At 36.9% G+C, this 23,233-nt stretch overlaps 1 pseudogene; it reads left to right on the forward strand.

The window, feature by feature from the left end:
* Positions 1 to 22,074: 22,074 nt before the first annotated feature.
* LOC133774581 (PCNA-associated factor-like) lies at positions 22,075 to 22,393 on the forward strand (annotated as a pseudogene).
* Positions 22,394 to 23,233: the final 840 nt, after the last annotated feature.

Genomic DNA, 23,233 nt, shown 5'->3' on the forward strand with positions numbered 1-23,233 from the left:
CATGCTTTTATCATTAAGTTTTCAAATAATTTGCAAAGCTTCTTGGAAATAATTTAATGATGATATAGCTTTGTTGCTCAATTGAAAGCTATTATGCCAAGAAATAGTATTCAAAGTAGTAGCAGTCTATCCGCAGAGAAATTTTTTAAATTAACTACTGAATTGACAATTTTTCAAATGCGCTACTAAATGAAAAAATATACATCCATATAGAAGTATGTGCACATATATTCATTTATATATTTTTTGAGAATAACTCTAACTGGAAAGAAAATAGATATTAATAAAATGATACCGTTTTATGAATTTTTGTGTCAAAATGGGGTAGAAGTGGACACTGGTTAACTGAGATCAGTAGTGACATGATTCTGCTCTTAGTGGGACAAACCAGAATAAGGAATATTACAGCTGAGTTGTCAGATTATTGATTATTGTCATATTGTCAGATTACTGAGTTTGGTAAATCAGTGATCTTTCTTGCCATGCGGGGAAACTTAAAACTTGATGAAGCCTAAATTTTACTAAGCCCTGAGGTGAGCTTTAACTTCATGGTAAACTCTAAATGAGGTTCCAGTGTGTACTACTGGATGTTTAGAAATGTTACCAGTGGCATTAGAGGACAAGTCATGTTGTTAGATAGTTTCTAATCTGGTGCTAAATTATCTATCTTGTCTTATTTTTTTAGCTCTAGAATGTTGTCATTTTTTCTCCTCAGTTTGAAGGAAAAAAACCCTATCAAAATGCACATATTTAATGTGTGTGCTTGAACTATTGGTTCTAGATACATTTCCTAACTTAGGATCATGTACTCACTTTCAGTTCCTAAGTAATGACTTGGAGGCATCTTAGATCTTCATAATATGATCAGATGAGTCCTTAGACATGATTGAATGTGTATATTTTTCAAACTACATAACTTAACCATTCTTGAATTTTGTTCTGAACAGGTCCTAGAGCAAATGGTTTCATGCTTTTAATGCAAAGTTGTAAAACTAAAGTGTGTTGAATAAAACAGCTAACTCACATAACCTGTGATTCACTTTAACACAGATGTCTTATATATAACACAACTTGCAGTCAACTGTGCATTAAATTATACAGATTCCTAAAGCATCACAAATTAAAATACACAGTACTGCACAATATATTTCAAATGTTGTAATTTCTGTAAGTATTGTTATTTTCTAGTCTTCCAAGCATATTAAATATTATTTGTACCTCTGGAATTTCCTGCCAGAAAAAGCATGTGTATTTTAGGTGCCCAGTATAGAATGTGCTGAATCAATGAAAGAGAAATATATACTCTTATCTAAATGCAGCACTTCGTGTCTTTTATCAAAACTGTTCATTCAGTAATTTCATATGACTCAGTGATAAAAAAAAAAGTGAGAATCACTAGTTCATTCAGATTACTCAGTGAATAACAGAACATATTGGAATAGGGAAAGTCAAATGTTCTTTTTTATTTTGGATGGGGGAGAGTAGAAAGTCCAGATTTTGGCGGTTATTTGGAGAACTGGGACAGGGATATGGTTCAAAGAAATCAAGAGGTAGGAGTAGAAAGGACCTTGAGAATGCTTTTTTGCTTTCATTTTTACTTGTTTTTTAGTGACCTATTCCTTTGTTTCATGCACAATGTGTAAAATGAATGACTTAAGAGACCCCGTGAGCCAGATCTTCCCCTGCATCATGGTTAACATTAAATATCTACTTGTTAGTGTATGAATGAACCACTGACAAGCAGTCCAAGCACTACAAATCTTCAATTACCTCTGACAGGTTACTATTTTCCTTAAAAGCTATGAAAACATTAGTAGAAATTTCCCCCAAGAAAGCATCTGTTCAAAAGATGGTTGTGAGACAGGATAGATTTGGAGTCACCAAATCAAGACCCTCCCGGCCTGACCTGTATCCATCTTTATCTCCAAACCAGTCATCCAGACCTCAACCACAAAACACCCCCAACTGCCCTGTTAGGGACTTCTCCAATTTTCATGCCTTTACCGAATGGCTCCTGTGCAAAAGTATGTACTTCCTGGGTAGCGCCACTGAGCACCTGCAAGATGAGGTAACCCAGTACAAATTGCTGTGCTCTGTGCCCAGGAGAATGGACCACAATTTCAGGCTGGGTCCAGATCAAAGTACCATGTGAGGGCCAGCTTTGTGTGTGGCAGGTAGAACCACTACCTGCAACATCACCAGTTTAAGGCCTGGCTGCTCCACTTCTGATCTAGCTTCCTGCTAATACATCCGAGAAAGCAGCAAAAGTTGCTCTAAAATTCTTGGGCCCCTGCATCCATGTGGGAGACCCAGGAGAAGCTCTTGGTTTCGGCCTGGCCTGGTGCCAGCCATTGTGATCATTTGGGGAGTGAACCAATGGACGGGAGATAGCTCTCTCTCTTCCTTCCTCCTTCCTTCCTTCCCTCCCTCCCTCCCTCTCTCCCTCTTATTCTCACTGCTTATTTCTCTAACTCTTTCAAATAAAGTACCATGTGGCCACCCTATCTCCTCAACCTCATAATAGATCCTGTTCAGCTCCTGCACCATGCTGTTTCCATGAGTTCAGCATAATCCTCCAATAAACCTTGCCTGGATTGCATGTTGGCCTCTTGTCAATTTCTATTTGCAAGTGAGCCAAAGAACCTGTGATCAGTAACAGTTCTATTTCCATTTGTTGTGTCATTTGTTTTCTCCTTTTAATGTGTTACTCTTAATAATATCACTCTGTAAACTGACAGATATATACAGGCTTTTAAATATGTGCTGAATTTATATCTATTATTATCAGAAGACAATGTGTAATTATACAACTTCATTCCACAAAGCATTAAAAAGATTTTAGAAAGATTGAGGTATAATCAAATTAGAGATTATATCAATAAAGATCAACTATCTGTGCTTTTTCGTTCTAGCCTAAAGCAAGCTGGCAGACCTAGCAGTTGCCTTACTCTAAGTCAAAATGAACTTCATTAAACATTATACAGAAAATCTCTAGCAATAGAGAGCCCTACTGCAATGATTTGGCATGGTTGACTACACTTACAATAGGAAATATGTACAAAAGTTTAAAGATTACATTGAAATGACTTTTTGATGCCAATTGAAATGGCTCATCACATGAAAACTGAGACACCATATAGTACTTCTATTTTAAACCAAGCGTATCACAGATACAAATAACATATCACAAGGTGTTCACAGGCCAACATTCCTCCGAACACTGATCTGGGGTTAAATTCTTATTTCTTCTGTGAATTGTCAGTGCTCTGTCTACTGTACTATTCTCCCTCCACTAATAAAATATTTAGTAAGAAATTTGCTAAGAGTGATTTAGTTAGTTCTGAATTAAATCAATTAAACAGAATATAAATACTATATAAGTAATATTGATAAAAATAAAGACATGCACAGATAACAAATAGATTAGTTTAATATGATGTATTTGGACTGTTTTCATGATCAGTGTTTGGTTGATATTTGAGAAACAAGGAGTCTCTCTGAGCTTGTTTAACTATATGGAAAATTAACATAAGTAGACTTGTTGTTCCATGGTTCTTAGTATCAAATAATGTCACCATTATTTTGGCATTTGATTAAAAGCCAATATAATTTCCTCTGCCTCTGATTTACTGATTCAGATCTGCATTTAAAAAAAAATGCCCACTGGCATTTGAGAAAAATAAATCTTGCCTACAAATATTTGATCTCAACTATTTGTTTCATTTCTACCTATTTCACTTTTGTCTTTCTCTACTTATTGCTCCGATCTTAGATCTGATCTGAAGAGTATAAATATGAGCATAGTTTGGATTTTTGCTAATACAAACAAAATCACTCTTAAATTTACATCTATAAATTGTTTTTTTAAAAGTTGTCCTTGGAAAATGATTAAAATATGTTAATAGATTTATTTAATTTTTTTTTCATTTTTTAACTTTTATTTAATAAATATAAATTTCCAAAATACAACTTTTGGATTATAGTGGCTCGTTTCCCCCATAACCACTCTCCCACCAGAAACCATTCCATTTCCCACTCCCTCTCCCATCCCATTTGTCATCAAGATTTCATTTTCAATTATCTTTATATACAGAAGATCAATTTAGTATATACTAAGTAAAGATTTCAACAGTTTGCACCCACATAGAAATACAAAGTATAAAGTACTGTTTGAGTACTAGTTACACTGTTATTTTACATAGTACAACACATTGAGGACAGAGATTCTACCTGGGGAGTAAGTGCAGAGTGACTCCTGTTATTGATTTAACAATTGGCACTCTTGTTTATGGCGTCAGTAATCACCCTAGGCTCTTGTCATGAGTTGCCAAGGCTATGGAAGCCTTTTGAGTTCACTGACTCTGATCATATTTAGACAAGGTCATAGTCAAAGTGGAAGTTCTGTCCTCCCTTCAGAGAAAGGTCCACCTTCTTTGATGACCTGTTCTTTCCACTGGGATCTCACTCGTAGAGATTTTTTTTTTTTTTTCCAGAGTGTCTTGGCTTCCATGCCTGAAATACCCTCATGGGCTTTTTAGCCAGATCAGAATGCCTTAAGGGCTGATTCTGAGGCCAGAGTGCTGTTTAGGACATCTACTATTCTATGAGTCTGCTGTGTATCCCGCTTCCCATGTTGGATCGTTCGCTCCTTTTTTTATTCTATCAGTTAATATTTGCAGACACTAGTCTTGTTTATGCGATCTCTCTGACACTTAATCCTATCATTATGATCAATTGTGAACTGAAATTGATCACTTGGACTAGTGAGATGGCATTGGTACATGCCACCTTGATGAGATTGTATTGGAATCCCCTGGCACGTTTCTAACTCTACGGTTTGGGACAAGTCCGATTGAGAATGTGCCAAACTATACATCTCCTCCCTCTCTTATTTCCTCTCTTATATTTAATGGAGATCACTTTTCAGTTAAATTTAAACACCCAAGAATAATTGTATGTTAATTAAAGAGTTCAACCAATGGTATTAAGTAGAACAAAAAAATACTGAAGAGAATAAAGTATTAGGTAGTTTCTTGACAGCCAGGACAAGGGCTGATCAATTCACTGTTTCTCATAGTGTCCATTTCACTTCAACAGGTTTCCTTTTCAGGGCTCAGTTAGTTGTCTCTGATCAGGGAGAACATACAATATTTGTCCCTTTGTGACGGGCTTATTTCACTCAGCATGATGTTTTCCAGATTCCTCCATTTTGTCGCAAATGACCAGATTTCATTGTTTTTCTACTGCTGTATAGTATTCTATAGAGTACATATCCCATAATTTCTTTATCCATTCTTCTGTTGATAGACATTTAGGCTTATTCCAGGTCTTAGCTACTGTAAAGTGAGCTGCAGGAAGCATTGAGGTGCAGACAGCTCTTTTATTTGCCAATTTAATTTCCTTTGGGTAAATTCCAAGGAGTGGGATGACTGGGTTGTATGATAGGGTGATATTCAGGCTTCCGAGAAATCTCTAAACTGACTTCCACAGTGGCTTTACCAATTTGCATTCCCACCAACAGTGGGTTCATGTCCATTTTTCCCCACATCCTCGCCAGCATCTTTTGTTGGTAGATTTCTGTATGTGAGCCATTCTATCTGGGGTGAGGTGAAACCTCATTGTGGTTTTGATTTTCATTTCCCTGATTGCTAGCGAACATGAACATTTTTTCATGTGTCTGATGGCCATTTGGATTTCCTCTTTTGAAAAAAAAAAAACTGTTAAGAGACACAAAGAGGGGCACTATATAATGATTAAGGGATCAATTCAACAGGAAGATGTAACTATTATAAACGTATATGCACCTAATTACAGGGCAGCAGTTTATTTAAAAGATTTGTTAAGGAACATAAAGGGAGACTTAGACTCCAATACAGTAGTATTAGGGGATTTAATACTCCACTTTCAGCAATAGACAGATCAACCAGTCAGAAGATCAACAAGGAAACAGCAGATTTAATCGATACTACAGACCAAATGGATCTAACAGATATCTACAGAAATTTTCATCCTACACTTGAAGAATACACATTCTTCTCAGGAGTACTTGGAACCTACTCTAGGATTGACCACATACTAGGCCATAAAGCAAGTCTCGGCAAATTCAAAAGAATCGAAATCATATCAAGCATCTTCTCAGATCACCATGGAATGAAGCTTGAAATTAGTAGCTCAGGAATCCCTAGAGCATATGCAAACACTTGGAGACTGAACAACATGCTCCTGAATGAACACTGCATCATAGAAGACATCAAAAGAGAAATCAAAAACTTTCTGGAAGTAAATGAGTATAAGAACACTACATGTCAAAACTTATGGGATACAGCAAAAGCAGTGTTAAAAGGAAAGTTTATAGCAATAGGAGCCTACATCAAAATTTTGGAAAGGCACCAAATAAATGAGCTTTCAGTGCATCTCAAGGATCTAGAAAAACTGCAGCAAACCAGACCTAAATCTAGTAGGAGAAGAGAAATAATTAAAATTAGAGTAGAAATCAACAGGATTGAACCCAAAAAAAACATTACAAAAGATCAGCCAAAGGAAGAGCTGTTTTTTTGAAAAAATAAACAAAATTGACACCCCATTGGCCCAATTAACTAAAAAAAGAAAAGACCCACATCAATAAAATCAGAGATGAAAAAGGAAATGTAACAATAGACACCACAGAAATAAAAAGAATCATCAGAAATTACTACAAGGACTTGTATGCCAGCAAATAGGGAAATCTATCAGAAATGGATAGATTCCTGGACGCATACAACCTACCTAAATTGACCCATGAAGACACAGAAAACCTAAACAGACCCATAACTGAGACAGAAATTGTATCAGTAATAAAGTCCCTCCAAACAAAGAAAAGTCCAGGACTGGATGGATTCACTGCTGAATTTTACCAGACATTTAAAGAAATAACTCCAATTCTTCTCAAACTATTCAGAACAGTTGAAAAAGAGGGAATCCTTCCAAATTCTTACTATGAAGCCAGCATCACCTTAATTCCTAAACCTGGAAAAGATGCAGCTGAGAAAGCGAATTACAGACCAATTTCCCTGATGAACATAGATGCAAAAATCCTCAATAAAATTCTGACCAATAGAATTCAACAACACATCAGAAAGATCACCCACCCAGACCAGTGGGATTTATCCCTGGTATGCAGGGATGGTTCATTGTTCCCAAAACAATCAATGTGATACACCACATTAAAAAACTGCAGAAGAAAAACCATATGATTATCTCAATAGATGCAGAGAAAGCATTTGATAAAATACAACACCCTTTCATGATGAAAACTCTAAGCAAATTGGGTATGGAAAGAACATTCCTCAATATAATCAAAGCAATTTATGAAAAACACATGGCCAGCAACCTATTGAATGGGGAAAAGTTGGAAGCATTTCCGCTGAGATCTGGTCCCAGACAGGGATGCCCACTCTCACCATTGCTATCCAATATAGTACTGGAAGTTTTAGCCAAAGCCATTAGGCAAGGAAAATAAATTAAAGGGATACAAACAGGGAAGGAAGAAGTCAAACTATCCCTCTTTGCAGATGATAGGATTCTTTATTTAGGGGATCCAAAGAACTCTACTAAGAGACTATTGGAACTCATAGAAGAGTTTGGCAAAGTAGCAGGATCTAAAATCAATGCTCAAAAATCAACAGCCTTTGTATACACAGGCAATGGCATGGCTGAGAAAGAACTTCTAAGATCAATCCCATTCACAATAGCTACAAAAACAATCAAATACCTTGGAACAGATTTAACCAAGGAGGTCAAAGATTGCTACGATAAGAATTACAAAACCTTAAAGAAAGAAATAGAAGAGGATGCCAAAAAATGGAAAAATGTTCCATGCTCATGGATTGGAAGAATCAATATCATCAAAATGTCCATTCTCCCAAAGGCAATTTATAGGTTCAATGCAATACCAATTAAAATACCAATGATATTCCTTTCAGATCTGGAAAATATGATGCTTAAATTCATATGGGCCGGTGCTACAGCTCACGAGGCTAATCCTCCACCTGCGGCATCGTCACCCTGGGTTCTAGTCCCAGTCGGGGCGCCGGATTCTGTCCCGGTTTCTCCTCTTCCAGTCCAGCTCTCTGCTGTGGCCCTGGAGGGCAGTGGAGGATGGCCCAAGTTCTTGGGCCCTGTACCCGCATGGGAGACCAGGAGGAAGCACCTGGCTCCTGGCTTCGGATCGGCACCGTGCGCTGGCCGTAGAGGCCATTTAGGGGGTGAACCAATGGAAAAGGAAGACCTTTCTCTGTCTCTCTCTCTCACTAACTCTGCCTGTCAAGAAAAAAAAAAAAAAAAAGAAATTCATATGGAGGCTTACGAGACCTCGAATAGCTAAAGCAATCTTGTACAACAAAAACAAAGCCAGAGGCATCACAATACCAGATTTCAGGACATATTACAGTGTAGCTGTAATCAAAACAGCATGGTACTGGTACAGAAACAGATGGATAGACCAATGGAAAAGAATAGAAACACCAGATATCAATCCAAACATCTACAGCCAACTTATATTTGATCAAGAATCTAAAACCAATTCCTGGAGCAAGGACAGTCTATTCAATAAATGGTGCTGGGGAAACTGGATTTCCATGTGCAGAAGCATGAAGCAAGACCCCTACCTTACACTTCACACAAAAATCCACTCAACATGGATTAAAGATCTAAATCTACAACCTGACAGCATCAAATTATTAGAGATCATTGGAGAAACCCTGCAATATATAGGCACAGGCAAAGACTTCTTGGAATAGACCCCGGAAGCACAGGCAGTCAAAGCCAAAAATAACTATTGGGATTGCATCAAATTGAGAAGTCTCTGTATGGCAAAAGAAGCAGTCAGGAAAGTGAAGAGGCAATCAACAGAATGGGAAAAAATATTTGCAAACTGTGCAACCAATAAAGGATTAATAACCAGAATCTAAAAGATCAAGAAACTCCAAAAAAACAAAACAAACAACCCACTTAAGAGTTAGGCCAAAGACCTAAATCGACATTGTTCAAAAAATTTTTTTTAACTTTTTTTTTTTATTTGAAAGACAGTTACCGATAGAGAGAGGTCTGGTTCACTCCCCAGATGGCCACATCGGCCAGAGCTAAGCTGATCCCAAGCCAGGAGCTTCCTCCGGGTCTCTCACATGGGTGCAGGGGCTTAAACTCTTGGGCCATCCTCTGCTGCTTTCCCAGGCACACTTGCAGGGAGCTGGATCAACATTATGATGGCTTTAAAATTTGGAAATTTGATCACTACTAGCATTAAACTTTTTCTAAGTTGATATTCATTATATAATGATGATAACTTTATAGAAATAAAACTTTATTTAAATCAACCTGATTTAGTTCCATGAAATATGTGGGAAATAGAAAGTGAGATATATTTTATTAACTTTTCTTTTTTTAAAAGATTTATTTTATTTATTTGAAAGTCAGAGTTATACAGAGAGAGGAGGAGAAGGAGAGAGAGGTCTTCCACCTGCTGGTTCACTCCCCAATTGGCTGCAATGGCCGGAGCTGCACTGATCCGAAACCAGGAGCCATGAGCTTCCTCGGGGTCTCCCACACGGGTGCATGGGCCCAATGACTTGGGCCAGCTTCTACTGCTTTCCCAGGCTATGGCAGAGAGCTGGATCGGAAGTGGAGCTGCCAGGATTAGAACCAGCGCCCATATGGGCTGCCGGACTGCAGGCGGCAGCTTTACCTGCTATGTCACAGTGCCGGCCCCTTATTAACTGTTCTATAGTAATTCATTCTACCCAATAACTAAAAATGTTGGTTAAGTGCACACTCTTGGGGCTAACATTGTGGCAGAGTGAGTTAAGCCACCATTTCTGACACTGTTATCCCATGTGGCCAAGTTCCAATTTTAGCTACTGTTTCCACTTCAGAATGGTGTTAATGTGTCTTGGAAAATAGCCACAGTTGGCCCAAGGACTGTCACCCTTATGGGAGAAAAGGATGGAGTTTGTGGCTCTTGGCCTTTGTTTTGGCCCAGTGTGCCTTTTGCAGCTATTTGGAGAGTGAACTAGTGGATGGAAGATTTGTCTCTCTCTCCCTTTGTCTCTCCCACTCTAGCTGTCACCCTTTCAAGTAAATAAATCTTTAAAACATGCACACACTAAATCATTCCAATAGAATTTGACAGTGATATTGTCATGCTAATTCTTGATTTTATTTCTTTAATTGCTTGATGATGAAATAAGCTTTTAGTTTTATGAATTTATATACAAACATATAGTCACATACGCACACATAGTCACTTAATGTTTCTCTAGCCAAATAAATTTACATTATTCTTTCTACTTCTCAATTCCATGTTATATATTTCCTAGGTGTCTATGGGGGATTGGTTATAGAACCCCCTGTGGATACCAAAACCCTTGGAAGCCCAAGACCCTTATATAAAATGGAGTATAACCTAAGCATATAACCTAAGCAGTCTTCTCATATACTTTGAATATTCCCCAGATGACTTTTGAAACCAAATGCAAAAGAAAAGCTATGTGCATAGCTGTTATATTATATTGTTTATGTAATAATGACAAGAAAAACAAGTATACATGTGTTGAGTACAGATACATTTATCTTCCTGAATATTGTTAGATCCCAGAGGATTCCAAAACTGTGGAACTTGAAGGGTCACTGTATTTGGACACGATACAAATCATACAAATTCTTCAGTGCATTTAAAAAAATCTGATATTAGTAACCAAGTTCTGTGTTTAATTTTAACTTGATGTGATGGTAATGTCGTTTTTACTGTTTAAACCCATGTTTAGATATAAAAAAAAAAATTTCCTATAGCTGGCCAGCACTGTGACTCACTTGGCTAATCCTCTGCCTGTGGTGCCAGCGAGGAGCCGAGTTCTAGTCCCGGTTGGGGCTCTGGAAGTGTACTTACAGTGAATTTTTATTGTTTCACTTTGTAGTTTATAGCTTCTCACCCAGAAGACAAACTCCATGTGAGGAAGGGCTTAACGTGCCTTATTTATCTCTGTATTTCCAGTGTGTTTGCCTTATGGTGAAACCCTTAAGTAATTGCAGATTCCTGGAATTATTTTAACCAGTAAAAAACAGATAGCATGATTTTCTTCTGACCGTTGTGTATATATTACTTTGGATGCAGATGAGCTTAAGTCATCCCTCTAAAATATCTTCACCTTTTTTAGAAATCTATTTATTTATTTGTATGATAAAGCTTCAGAGAGGGGGAGATGGAGCTTCCTTCTGCTTGTTCCTACCAAATGGCCACATAATCCAGGGCCAGACCAAAGCCAGAAACTCCATCCTGGTTTCTCACATGGCTGATAGAGGCCCAAGTACTCAGGCTGTCTTCCTGCACCTCCCCTGGTGCACTAGCAGGGAGCTGAATCAGAAGAGGAGCAGCCAGGGTGCAAATGGACAGTCCAGTATGGATTGCCAGAGTCACAAGTGCTAGCTTAATGTGTTGTACCACACTGCAATCTACCTCAGTTTCTTTATTAATGTTAGTTTTATGTAGAGAAAAAATGTCCATAGATAGAGTAACTTCAGGGCATACTGCCAGGGAGGCCCTTAACATGATTCTGTATTTAGCTGTGTGGTAGAAACTGTGAAATACTAGCCAAGATCCTTGCTTCTCTTCTTACCGGAGATCTCAATCGTATTCGGTTGTAAACATATCCAGTTAGAAGGGCTTGTTTCCCACACTTAGACTCTCCTGTGGCCATGTGACTCTTTTCCTCTTAATGGGAGTCCAAGATGGCAGACCTTCCAGAAAGGCCACTTGAGAAGATGGGAGAACTTTATGATTGTAAACTTCTCTTCATTCCTAACAGAAGCATTCAAAGACACGATTTCTCTCTAAACGTGATTTTGTAATCTCATTTTCACTCCCCACCTGCATTGTCTAGTCATCTTTTGGTAGTCATTTTTGCTCATTTTACCTCACCTCTGTCAAAGTCAGCGCCTGCACATTTTGAAAGGCATTAATTGAACTGAATGTTGAATCAGACTTCTAAATACTGCGTCGGTGAAAAGTCTTTTGACCTAAAGTTATATTCAAGTTGAGTGCCATGAAAATTGCAAACCTTTCTTCTTGTCAGGAGCAGACTTTAAAGTAGGCCAAATGGTATTTTGTGTCAGTAATGAATTATGCAAAGCTGAAATAAAATTTCGAGAAATCACAAAATAGGTTTGAATTGCAATTTAATAACAAAGAAAGAAAGATTAAGGGATTAGATACCTCTCTTTGAGGTTACAATTAATCTATGAGATGACTGTAAGTCTACATATGAATTTTTGCCATGCTAGTGTTTTATGTAATAAAATCCTTCTGCCTATTGCTTTTCTCTAAAACTTTTCAAAGAAATTTAGTCTATCAAATTGCTTTGAAACAGAAATGTTATGGTTAAGTTAAATGATTAGTAAAACAAACAAACAAACAAAAAAAAACTTCAAAAATCTTTGAAAATCCTACAAGATAAATTTACAGAATCCATGTATCTTTAAAAAATTTCCAATATGTATGTTAGAAAAACCTCATTTTAGAATGCACGTCTTAAATATATTTTTAAATGTTTTAGATCTTTTAATGGAAATATTATAGCAGAAGGTTAACACAGTAGAATTCCAGTCTAATTAATATAAAGTAATCAAATAACCCCTTACTTCACAATATACCTTTCTTTTTCTACATTATGATCATTATCATGAACCCTTCACTTTGTGATATCAGTATCTGTTTTGAAGAAAAACTAGTATATAAGTGTATATACATAATGTTTACATATGAAGTGAAAGTGACAAAGTGTTAACAGTTGTTAAATTTTAAAGCTAAAATAAATAATAAATTATAAAAATGTAAGGAAGTCTAGAAATAAGGAATTTGCATGCTATTTAGTGTAGGTATCAAAGAAAAAGCTTAAAAACAGTGTATATAGAAAAGCTTATGTGGAAGAGAACTGGGGAGTTGACCAGGGAGCCTTTTTTAAGAAACTATTTTTTCCATTTTTTTCAATTTTTACATTTAAGTTTTAATTAATTTTTAAAAGATTCAGTATGAGTTGTAGGTACAAGTCTAAGAACATAATGATATTCACTTTCCCTCTCACTCCCTCCTTCCCACCTTTATTCCTTTTACCTTCCTTCTTTTTTTTCTTTTTGGCTTTTGAGATAATATATTTTAAATTTACTTTAGAATAAAAAGGCTTAATACTTTACCGAATAAGAACTTTAGCAACCAAAAATGCAAAGAAAGATACCATAGTTGAGTGGGAATATAGACAATGACTATCAACAACAGTTGAATGTATAAATGACCATTTCACTCCTATACAGTTATTCATAATTCCTTTCAATGAGATACAACCAATGACAATGTAACACCTAAATATTTCCTGTGTGTTTAGAAGATAATAATTGAGTTCATTTAGCCTTAAAGCCGTTTCCTTTCAACAGTTTAAAATATACTTTCAATGACATTTAAAAATGCACATGCCTTAATTTGTTAAAACTAAAGTATAGAAATGTAAGAGGTGCTCAAATATTTGCATTTTGTTAATGGTAGAGTATTCTTCAAAAAATTTTTATTGATGTTTTGGAGTTGACATTCTGGTGTGGCAAGATAAACCACCACCTATGGTGCTGGCATCCCATAAGAACACTAATTCCTGTCCCTACTGCTCTATTTCTGGCCCAGCTTCCTGGTAATGTGCCTAGGAAAGCACCAGATGATGACCCAGCTACCTGGGCCCTTGCCACCCATGTGTGAGACCCGGATGGAATTCCAGGCTCCTAGCTTCAGGCTTGGTCCAGCCCCTGATGTTACAGCCATTTGGAAAGTGAACCAGCAGATATAAGACCTCTCTCTGTGTGTCTTTCTCCCTCTGTAACTCTACTTTCAAATACTAAATAAATCTTGAAACAAAAATTTGATGTTTATACAAAGAACAACTTATTAGACTCAAAATAACAGTCATATATGTGGCCAAGTATGCAAATAATGAATTTAGAATCATTTCCTATGATCAATTTGAAGAAAAATGCAAAGAAAAACAAACCACACTATGACAAGGAAAGTAGTTGTTGGAGAATTATATGAATTTCATTTATAGCCCTTGCCTATATTCCTGTGCAACAGTGGTCTTTCTACTTTTTACTTATTGAACACTATGATTGTGGTGCATTCAGCCTGTGATTATAAAGTAAATTGAAAATACTTTACTGCAAAAATTAAAGGAAAACAAGAAAGAAGGAAAGAAAGGAGGGAAAAAAGGGGGGACAGAGTAAAGGAGAGAAGTATGGTTTTCTTCTTAGAATTATGTCTATGAAATACATAAAATCTGTTCTTTTAATATTAATAAAAATTATAAAAATCATAAATAAATGAATAAATATCTTTTTTTAAAAATAGTAAAAGGAAAGGCATGTTTTTGATGGCATCTAACTTATCCATGCCATTCTACAGAACATATCAGACCATATGAATAACACTATAAGTCACTGAATTTTACAATATCACATAGCACCACACATTCACCCTTCTCCCGAGGTTCGCTGGGGGAAGTATCTGTCAAGACAAAACGAACTGCCTCTACCCGGCGGAGAACCAGGACATTGTAGAAACGAGAAAGAACATGTATAGGAGGAAATTGTCAAAGAATCCAGCTTTGGGAGAATCAAAATTATCACTAGAGATTTAAGATAAAATGACCCTTTCACTCTGTAAGGAGAGACAAAACACACATGCACTCTGTGACTCTTCCTATAGTGTAATTATATACCACTTTACATATTCATAGAAATATACTGATTAGCGCTTACAGTCTGAATTGAGTGTTCTTGAAAATGTACTTTATTTCTGAGTTATTATGTTTTAGTGATGATATGCAATCATATTATATTTATATTTTCCAATATGTAGTTCATTTTTGTTTGTTAAGTAAGATATTAGATTAATTATGCTGGACTTTCTTGTATCTACATAGTTTTAGTTAATCATACTTTTAATATTAATAATATTAATCCTCCTTAAAATATAAGGATATAGACATGTATATTTGCTGTAATACAAATATATAGTTAATTCTCAAAAGGTATTAATAATATGCATTGAGATCTTTTAAGTACTGCATGTTTTAGCCAACATTACAGTTTAAAAATTTGCACATTGTGAATTTTATAAATATGTATGTTCACATAAGTTGATTTAAATATTATTACTACTTAATATTTAGACTATTCCATAATTAAGATCTTTGTGTAATTTAATTCTGTATTATATACACTAAATATCCATTTCTATAGACAATATTATGCTTTACAATTCTGAGGTAATTGTTTTATTTATTTAAAGATTTATTTATTTATTTATTTGAAAGAGTTACACAGAGAGAGAGGAGAGTCAAAGAGAGGGGGGGGGTCTTCCATCTGATGGTTCACTCCCCAGTTGGCCCTAACAGCCAGAGCTGCGCCAATCAGGAGCCAGGAGCTTCTTCCAGGTCTCCCACATGGGTGCAGGGACCCAAGGACTTGAGCCATCCTCCACTGCTTTCCCAGGCCATAGCAGGGATCTAGATCAGAAGTGGAGCAACCGGGTCTCGAACCAGTGCCCATATGGGATGCCAGCACTTCAGGCCAGGGCATTAATCCGCTGCGCCACAGTGGCAGCCCCTGAGGTAATTATTTTAAATCTGGAGATTCATCACTTCATTTTAATTAGGTTTATTATTTTTGATTATTTTTAATTTTTAGGCATTGCATTTTCAAATATTTTTTTAAACATGGTTTCAGCCTAAATATGTGATGTACTCAGTAAACTCTCAGGTTCATGGCTGTCATTTGCACTTGTTTTGTAGTAAACCCACCTTTTATTCCCCATTGTCAATTTTTCATTTTATATGAAAACAAAGTTAATATTCTTTTTTATATTGGTATTTATATAAATATTCTATTCTTATTAAGAAAATAAAGACTTGTGCAAATCGTAGAATACTTCAAATATCTTTTAGTAAACCTTTCTTATATTAATTTAAAATTAATCCTGAAAGTAATTTCTTGCCAGAATGGAAAAGTGTATTTTTTGCATTGTATGATATAATTCCTATTCAGAAGGTTGCTATAGTTAATTTAATCAGGCCTATAGTAATTAGCATTGGATTGGTTTTAATCTTTTGCGATTTCTATAAATACTATAATGGTCATACACTGTTTCAAGTTTATCAAATATATTTTTCATGGATTCTTTGTACTGAAATTGTCAAAGGATAAAGACATTCGTGGCTCAACAGGCTAATCCTCCGCCTTGCGGCGCCGGCACACCGGGTTCTAGTCCCGGTCGGGGCACCGATCCTGCCCGGTTGCCCCTCTTCCAGGCCAGCTCTCTGCTGTGGCCAGGGAGTGCAGTGGAGGATGGCCCAATTGTTTGGGCCCTGCACCCCATGGGAGACCAGGAGAAGCACCTGGCTCCTGCCATCGGAACAGTGCGGTGCGCCGGCCGCAGCGCGCTACCGCGGCGGCCATTGGAGGGTGAACCAACGGCAAAAGGAAGACCTTTCTCTCTGTCTCTCTCTCTCTCTCACTGTCCACTCTGCCTGTCAAAAAAAAAAAAAAAAAGAAGAATATATAATTTTCTCTCATTTTCATCTGTTTGTCTACCAGAACTTTTCAATAGATAATGATATTATTGAACTTCTGGATTTTTGTCAGGCTCATAAATAGGGATGTTAGTTCAATGTGATTCACTTTAAATGTTTATGAACTTTTAAACTTTCTTCACCTGTGAATGTTTTGTTGATCATCCTCTTCCCTATTTTATTCTCATCTTATATTTTACAAAGATCTATTTTCATTTAACTTTTTTTTTTTGACAGGCAGAGTGGACAGTGAGAGAGAGAGAGAGAAAGGTCTTCTTTTGCCATTGGTTCACCCTCCAATGGCCGCCGCGGCCAGCGCGCTGCAGCCGGCGCACTGCACTGATCCGAAGCCAGGAGCCAGGTGCTTATCCTGGTCTCCCATGGGGTGCAGGGCCCAAGCACTTGGGCCATCCTCCACTGCACTCCTGGCCACAGCAGAGAGCTGGCCTGGAAGAGGGGCAACCAGGACAGAATCTGGCGCCCCGATTGGGACTAGAACCCGGTGTGCTGCAAGGCGGAGGATTAGCCTATTGTGCCGCGGCACCAGCTATTTTCATTTAACTTTATACTCATAAGATTAATCCTACACTAAGTAAAGTGTGCAAAAAATAGTAAGAAGAAAAAATAAATAAATAAACACCATTCCTCAACAAAAAAAAAAAAAAAAAAAGGGCTGTTCGAAATCATTACATCTCAAAGTGTCAATTTCACTTCTATAAATTACCTTTTAGGTACTCTATTAGTTATCACAGCTCAGTGAGGACATATGGTATTTGTCTTTTGGGGGCTAGCTTATTTCACTAAGTATAATGGTTTCCAGTTGCATCCACTTTGCTGCAAAAGACAGGATTTCATTTTTGTAACTGCTGTGTAGTATTCCATAGTGTATATATATATACCATAATTTCTTTATGCAGTCAACAGTTGATGGACTTCTGGGTTGATTCCATATCTTAGCTATTGTGAACTGAGCTGCAGTAAACATGCTAGTACAAAATACTATTTCATGTGCTGATTTATTTGATTTGGATAAATTCCCAGGAGTCAGATGGCTGAGTCATATAGTAAGTATATATTGAGATTTGTGAGATACCTTCATACTGTCTTACACAATGGCTGTATCCAGTTTACATTCCCACCAACAGTGGATTAGGTTACCCTTTTCCCTACATTCTTACCAGCTGCTATTGTTGATTTCTGTATAAAAGCCATTCTAACGGGGGTGAGGTGAAACTTCATCGCAGTTTTGATTGAATTTCCCTTTTGGTTAGGGATCCTGAGCATTCTTTCATGTGTCTATTGGGTATTTGAATTTCCTCTCTTGAAAAATGTCTATTCAAGACCTTTGGCTGTTTCTTAACTGGATTGTTTGCTTTGTTGTTGTTGAATTTATTGAGCTTTCTAAAGATTCTGGATATTAGTCTTTTATCAGTTTACAAATATTGTCTCCCATTTTGTCAGTTGCCTCTTCATTTTGCTTTTTCTTTTACAGTGTAGAAGCTTCTCAATTTGACGCCATCTTATTTGTCAATTTTGGCTTTGATTGACTATGCTTCTGGAGTCTTTTCAAAAATGTCTTTGCCTATGCCATTGTCTTTCAGGGTTCCCCCAATGTTCTCTAGTAAATTGATGGTATCAAATCATGGGTTTAGGTCTTTAATTCATTCTGAGTGGATTTTTGTGTAAGGTGCAAGGTAAGGGTCTTGTTTCATCCTTCTGCATGTAGAGATTCAGTTTTCCTATCCTCATTTGTTGAAGTGACTTTCCTTGTTGAAAGGATTGGGTTTAGCTTGCTTGTCAAATATAAATTGGTTATAGATGTGTGGATTGATTTCTGGAGTTTCTATTCTACTCCATTGGTCTATGCCTCTGTTTCTTGTGGAGCATGAAGTGAGATCAGAGTGCAGAAGCCTATTCCACTGACTGTGTGTCTGGAGGGGGAGCCTGGCATGAGTCCATCCTAGAGCCCTGTGGTACCTGATAACATAGCCGAAAAAAAAAAGAGCACTTTTCTCTCACCCCATTCACTTCACAATGGCACCCAGTACCCGGCTGAGACAGGGGCACCGTTTTAGACATAGGTAACAGCTGTGCCAACTCTCATGTGCATACGCAGCAGCCACTGGCCGAGAGGAGACGGACATATCTCATCAGTAGCTGTGACAGTGGCTCAGGTCACACAAAGCAACTGGCAGCAAGAAAACAGCACTGTGAGATGACAAGGGACTGCCACCTGCAGCTCTTGTGTATGCATGTGATCCAGGGATTTCAACAGAGGGAAAAATGCACATTCCCCATTGACTTGAATTCTGGCTAGGAGGACTGGCGGGGGCTGGGTGTCCACATAGTATTCCAAGGTACCCATGGGCAGTTGGCTCTGGGCACATCTCTGCTGCTCTGTGGACGGGATTGTCTAGCAAGGCACAGCAGATGCTCTGCTAGAATCGGTGCCCATAAGGAATACTGGCATTTTAGGCCAGGGCATTAACCTGCTGTGCCATAGCGCTGGCCCCTGAGGGGAACCTCTTTTGATGTGTCATGGAGAGATGTTTGTGCTGCCTTCCATGGTGAGGGATATCCTCCAGATATACAGTAAGTAAATTTTATCTATTCTCAAATGAAATAGTTTTTCTACTAATGGAAAATTCCTTCCAAAATATTCAAACTTATATAAAATATTTTGCAATGTGCCAAAAATTTTACGACACTTGTAACTAGACTATTTTTGGCTAAACCCAAATTACTGCATTTTATATCCTGTTGCTTTTGATGTGAATAAATCAAAACTATCTATAATGAGCTAATATGGGCAATGTATTTTTTAGGTTGCCCATTTTAACATTCAGATTAATCCCCTATGAACAAATTTTTAAGAGGAGTCAAGCTGAACAATCCCCTTCCCTTCTTTTTAGTAGTTCCTTGTTTTGTTTTGTTTTTGACAGTGAGAGAGACAGAGAGAAAGGTCTTCCTTCTGTTGGTTCACTCCCCAAATGGCCACTTACAGCTGGCGCTGCGCTGATCTGAAGCCAGGAGCCAGGTGCTTCTTCCTGGTCTCCCATGTGGGTGCAGGGGCCCAAGCACTTGGGCCATCCTCCACTGCCCTCCCGGGCCACAGCAGAGAGCTGGACTGGAAGAGGAGCAACTGGGACTAGAACCCAGTGCCCATATGGGATGCCGGCACTTCAGGCAGAGGATTATCCAAGTGAACCACGGCACCGGCCCCCTTAGTAATTGTTCTGAAACATTTATTATTTCTTTCTGGTGAAACCATTCAAAATCCTTTCTTCTAGCTATGTTTTTAGATATATAGTACCTTATTGTTATCCATAGTTACGCTATTGTTTATTAGACCATCAGAAGTTATTTCTCCTAAGTATGATTCTCTTTTATTCATTAGCAATCCTTTCCCCAATACTTTTCCTGCTTATTGTCTTGTATGATTTGTAATGTATCAGTTACCATTTTTGCAGCTAAAAACTAAATACAACTTCTAGACATTTTAATTTTCCTGCATTATAGATAAAATGATCCTTCCTCTTCTGTATTCTTCCAATTCATCTTGTCCACGCTGGAAACATAGTTATAATTAGAAATGCATTACCCTGTGCTTTATTTACTGTTCTGTCTCCTCCATGAAAGTAACACATGCTTAAAGATGTGAAATACACACGTACAATTTTCTGTCTCAGCACGGTATCAGATTCAGAAAGTACAGTAAGTTAATAGTAAATAAATAATTTAATGGATGATTGAATGAGTAAAATATTACATTTAAAGATTGGCTAAGTAAAAACATCCTTCTGGAAGCTCAACAGAAAGATAAACCTTGCATATTGAAAGCCTACTGGAACTAAATAAACAATATGGCAAACTTAGCTAGCACATATATATGTTAAATAAATTTGTATTGCTTCATGATTAGCCAGGTCTGATGAGAACTTCATAGAAATATTTATGGTTTTTGTTCCTTTGTCCTTAGTGAATCAAGCATTTCTAGTGCCAGTTCTAAAGTGGAAAACCTTATGGGGGGACCTCTAGATCAGTACCATAGAAATAATGATTGACATGTACTAAACTTTAAGTTGGGGAAAAGTGCAATGGAAATTAAGCAAAATACAAACACTTCATGAAGAAAAAACCCATTGAGAAAAAAAAGAGGAGTGACTGACATTGATTAAGGGACTCAGAAGCATAGGTTTTGAAATGATAGGTGACTGTAAATGAATACTGGAAAGGAAAACAGACATTATTGTAGCCATATATTATTGAAAATTCAATCAAGGTCATCTACACAGAGAAGCCAAAAAATTAGTAAAGGATTCTATAATCAAGATCTCCCCAAAATTATTATTTTAGGGTCAAGGCAATTTCTCCTTTTATAGTTAATAAAACACAGCAACTACATAATACATATGTATGTGTGTGTGAATGTGTTTGTATGTGTTCCTTAGCCCAAGCTTGTCTTAAACGAGAGTAAACATACAATGTATGATTTGGGTTCCAGTTTCAAACTTTAGAAGACTAGCTCTCTGGCCTATTTGTTGTTAGAATCACTTATCCTCCTTATAGAATGGCATAGCTAATCTCAGCTGATTCTGTAGTTGTTACTATGCAGATTTGTGTACTTTGTCTATTATGGTTTTCTGAGTTATTTGATGTTTTAAAATGTTATTTAACAATGGAATTATTAATTTCAGTGATTTTTTACAACTATAATATGTGTTTCTATGATAGACTTTGAAAGTAAAAGAAACTTTGAAATCATTACTTTATCATTCACTGGCACTTGATCACAAGGACATATTTTTATTCTGTTCCACCTAAGTGAGTCCTCAGTAAGTGTTATCAAATTTTAATTACATACAGTTATTTTTATAACATATATTTGAATATATAACATATATGCTATAGAGTTCATATAAAAATAAATGCACATACACACAAAATTTAAATTTTGCTTAAATTAAATGTATAAATAGGGATTAAGCTTATAGTACATGCACACATTGAAATCCTCTAAAAATGACTCAAAGGAATATGAAGAAAGTTTCTGCTTGATTATCTTTATTACCCAACTGATTGTACACATGGGACCTTTAAAGCATGCTTCCACTCAATTTGATATATTATATTCTTCTTGGAGATCATTTAACGTAACTGGCTTGGCAGAAATGAAAATTTCTATAAAATATATCATTAATTAAAAAGGAAATCAAATGGCATTGCAGTATTCTTATTAATGGCAATGGGTAGTCATTAGTATTGTTGTATTCCAGATGACAAATTAAACATTCCCATAAATAAAAGAGAGAGCATGACAATTATTGATTGATTGATTATATTGGAGAAAGTTCCAACCAGCAGACAAGAGGGGTCCTTGTCCTGTGGAACACCTGCGGTGGGGAGGTCGGTTCTTAGCTTTCGTATCCTCAGGTCAGACATGGTGTGAACTAAAGCGGATAGTGTGTCAAGCACCTACAGAAAAGTGGTGGCTTCTCGGGCCCCCAGGAAGGTGCTGGGTTCTTCCAACTCTGCCACTAATTCTGCATCGCCCTCATCGAGGAAAGCTGAAAATAAGTATGCAGGAGGGAATCCAGTTCGTGTGCGCCCAACTCCTAAGTGGCAAAGAAGGAATTGGAGAATTCTTCAGGCTACCCCCTAAAGATTCTGGAAAAGAGAATCAGATTGCTGAAGAGGGGAAGGCAAAGAGAAAACCACGTCCTTTGCAACCCGATGACACAGATGATGAAAACGAATAGAATTTCCTTATTCATCTCCAGTTTACTCTGGTTTTCTAGGATGTAAATTTGCGTAGAAGTGTTTGTTCCAATTATCTTTGTTGAACAGGCATTTAATTTAAAAAAACGAGGCTAAAATTTAGTTGTTCAAAAGCAAATGGTTCTGAAATTGGAGAATCTGTAGGGTTATCTTAGCTTGATATTCAATAGAATGCAGCATTTTGTTCCTCCTGTTATTAAGCTTATTGTTTTTAAAAAAATCAAATCATTGCACGATGTTCAAATTACTAACCTGCTATGTTTGAGATTTGCTTAGATCTTTGTACCGATGCCATTTTTATTGCCATTTGATTATTGGGATCGTGCCATATCTTATTCCTTTTCTTTGCTTAAAAAGTGGAGTCAGATTTTTGCACATTTAAAAAAATTCAGTATTAATTAAACTTGATCTCTACCTTTTTTCAGAAAGGATGCCAAAGATGCAATGTTGAAAAATTTGCATGGATATCTTCTCCCTAGAAAAATTTAAGGACACTTTGTTTTTGACAGTTTAAATGGTTGGTCATCAAAGCTCTTATTACAATATCAAGATAAAATACTAGACTAGAATCAGGAGGAAGATTCCACAGACTACACTAATAGAGAGGAATTTTTGTAGTACATACATTTTGCTCAATATCATAAAATGATATACTTTAGGCCTATAGTTAGTTTTTATTTTTATTTTTATTTATTTTTTTTTTTTTGACAGGCAGAGCGGTCAGTGAGAGAGAGAGAGAGAAAGGTCTTCCTTTGCCATTGGTTCACTCCCCAATGGCCACTGTGGCCGGCACACCGCGCTGATCCAAAGCCAGGAGCCAT

Source organism: Lepus europaeus, chromosome 15, assembly GCF_033115175.1.
Source record: "Lepus europaeus isolate LE1 chromosome 15, mLepTim1.pri, whole genome shotgun sequence".
Lineage (NCBI taxonomy): Eukaryota > Metazoa > Chordata > Mammalia > Lagomorpha > Leporidae > Lepus > Lepus europaeus.